A 3392-nucleotide genomic window follows, 5' to 3' on the forward strand; every position below is an offset into this window, starting at 1 on the left:
TTTTTTTAAAAGCATTTGCAGGGGAACATGGACGACAGTTTGAGTACCAGACCAGGTGGCTTGCTTTCTCACTTTCTCTCTCCTCTCTCTCTCTCTGGCCAAATTAAAATAAATGAATACATAAAATTAAATACATAATTATTTTTTAAAAATTTGCAGGGGGACCAGCAGATTGTGTAATGGTTATATACTAGACTCCCATGTGTAGGAGGCTGCATACCAGCGAATATCACTGGTTTCTCAGAGAGCAAACAATTACACAATGCCAAAAGCCATGATTGGCTTCCCTTCAAAATCTCACCTTCAAAACCATACTCTGATTGGCCACTAGAATCCCTCAGATTTGCATATCCAGCACCTCATGATTGGTCCACAAAGTGATTGGTCCACAAGGCAACCAATCATAACCCACCTTTAACAACCAATCACTGCAGGGGAACCAGCAGTTAGTGTAATGGCTATGTCGCTGGACTCCCACGTGGTCAACCACAGTTCGCGTCCCGGACCCGGTGGCTTGGAACTCACGCTGGGTGCGTGTGCGTGCGTGCCCAAGATCCCGAGAGGAGAATGGAGGAGAAGGGATTGTGGCATGACCATCCTCCCTGGGGGGTGATTTCTCGCTTTCTGTCTCTATGTCTCTCTCTGTCTGTCTGGTGAGCACACGCGCCCTATAGCAAAAACCTCTCAAAAAAAAAAACAAAACAAAACAAAGAAAAACAAAAACTGCCCACCAACATGTATATAACCACGATCCCTGGGCCACAATCTCCAGACGACCCTGAAGATTCTGAAGAGTTGTAACACTGTGTCGTCTCTCGTCCCTCCCTCATTCCCTCAGGAAACCTGTTCGACTGTCCCCCGGGTCGGGACACCCATGTAGTCAACCATTGTTTGAGTGCTGGGCCTGGCAGCATGAAACTTATGTAGTCAACCATCGTTTGAGTGCTGGGCCTGGCAGCATGAAACTTATGTCAGGCTTGTGCATGTGTGCCCAGAATCCCGAGAGGAGAATGGAGAGCACATCCTTGCTTTCTAGCACGACAGTATGTGCCAGGTTCTTCTACTTAAAAACTTGGAATCAGGGACTGGCAGGTGGCATGCTGGTTGAGGGTGCTGGACTCCCACATGGCTGACCGTGGTTCAAGTTCCAGACTTGGTGGCTTGCTTTCTCACTCTCTTTCTCTCTGTCTCTCTCTGGTAAAGCCAATCAACAAATAAATAACAGTAACAAAATTAAATACATAAATAATTGTTTAAAATTCAAAATGTGTCCATTTGGATGGTTTGCCACTCACCTTGTGTCAGGATGCTTTTAATGCTGCTTCCTCTGGGACCAGCAGGTGGTATGGTGGTTAAGGTGCTGGACACTCCCACATGGCCAGCCACGGGTTTGAGTCCTGGACCTAGTGACTTGCTTTCTCACTTTCTCTCTCTGTCTCTCTCTGGTCAAATTAAAAGTAAATGGGGACCGGTAGTTGGTATAATGGCTATGTCGCTGGACTCCCATGTAGTCAACTGCGGTTTGAGTCCCAGACCCAGTGACTTAAACTCAGGGACCAGCAGGTGGCATGGTGGTTAAGGTACTGGACACTCTCACATGACTGACCACAGTTCCAATCCCAGACCTGGCTTGTTATTTCACTTCTTCTCTCTTTCTCTTTCTCTCTTTCTTTCTCTCTTCCCCTCTCTCTGGTCAAATTAAAAAATAAATGAAGGAAGAAATAAAATTAAATAAATAATTAAAAAAATAAAGAACTATTAAAAAATGCTGCTTCCTCACTCTGTCCCTCTATGATCAAATTAAAATAAATTTAAAAAGTAAAATAAAAAGTAATTCTTGGGACCAGCAGTTGGTGTAATGGTTATGTTACTGGGCTCCCATATAGTCCACTGCGGTTTGAGTCCTGGACCTGGTGTCTTAAACTCAGATCGGGCACGTGTGTGTGCTCAAGATTCCAAGAGAATGGAGGAGAAGGGATTGTGGTGTGGCCATGACCCCAGGATTCATTTCTTGCTGTCTCTCTGTCTCTTCCTGGCGAGTGCAGGCGCTCTATAGCAAAAAACTCTCCAAAAAAAAAAAAAAAAGGGAGGCGTTAGCAAGTGGCATGGTGGTAAAGGGCACTGGACTCCTATATGGCCAACTGCAGTTCAAGTCCCAGACCTGACGGCTTGCTCTTTCTCTCTGGTCAAAATTTAAAAATTATGATAATAAATAAATAATTATTTAAATAAAAAATAAAAGAACTTGGGACCAGCTATTTGTTTAGCAAAACAATATCACATCCAGTAATTTTTTTTTAAGAGAGAATTTTGCTATAGGGCCCGTGCATGCCCTGAGAGACAGATCGAGACACAGAGAGAAAGTGAAAAATCAACCCCTGGGAGGATGGTCACCCTTACTTAGTCCCTTCTCTATTCTCTTCTTGGGATTTTGGGCATGCACGCAAATCGAGTTTCAAGCCACTGGTTCCGTGACTTGACCACAGTCGACCATGTGAGAGTCTAGCACCTCAACCACCATACCACCTGCTGGTCCCCATGTCCACCTTTGAATGCAGATAAGAACTTGTTTGAAACTGAACTGTATTCAGATACAGCGTCCCGGACCCGGTGGCTTAAACTCACGCCAGGCGCATGTGCCTGCGTGCTCAAGATCCAGAGAGGAGAATGGAGGAGAAGGGATTGAGGCATGGCCATCCCCCCCTGGGGGGTGATTTCTCGCTTTCTATCTCTCTGTCTCTCTCTGTCTGGCGAGTGCACGCGCCCTATAGCAAAAACCTCTTAAAAAAAAAAAAAAAAGAATTTGAATTTTGGAGTGAGTAAATGCTGTGGAGGTTGAGTGCTGGACTCACACATGGTCTACTGCAGTTCAAGTTCCAGACCTGGCAGCTTGGAAATCATGTAAGGTATGTGTTCATGTGTGCCCAAAATCCTGAGGCCCTCCACCCTGGAGGCTGATTTTTCACTTTTCCTTCTCTGTCTCTCTCTAACAAGCCCTATGGCATAACCTAAAAGAAAAGAAAGAAAGAAAGAGAGAGAGAGAGAGAGAGAAAGAGAAACAGAAAGAGAAAGAAAGAGAAAGAAAGAAAAAGAAAGAAAGAATTTGAATCTTATCCCAAGTATATTTGAAAGTAGTAGTTGTTTAAGTTTGTATTTGCCTTTTTATTATGAAAAACTTTTTTTTTTTTTTTTAAATAGAGAAAATATTACTTGTCACTCAGCTCCAACCCTTACTTACTCCATTTCCCAACTTATAATTTCTTTTTTAAAATAACTTTTTAATTTTATTTATAATTATTATTATTAAAAGAAATATATTTTTTGAGAAGTTTTTTTTTGGAGAGGTTTTTGCTATAGGGTGCGTGCGCTCACTGTAAAGCAAGCGAGACAGA

This window comes from Tupaia chinensis, unplaced genomic scaffold (genome assembly GCF_000334495.1).
Source record: "Tupaia chinensis unplaced genomic scaffold, TupChi_1.0 Scaffold000502_1, whole genome shotgun sequence".
NCBI lineage: Eukaryota > Metazoa > Chordata > Mammalia > Scandentia > Tupaiidae > Tupaia > Tupaia belangeri.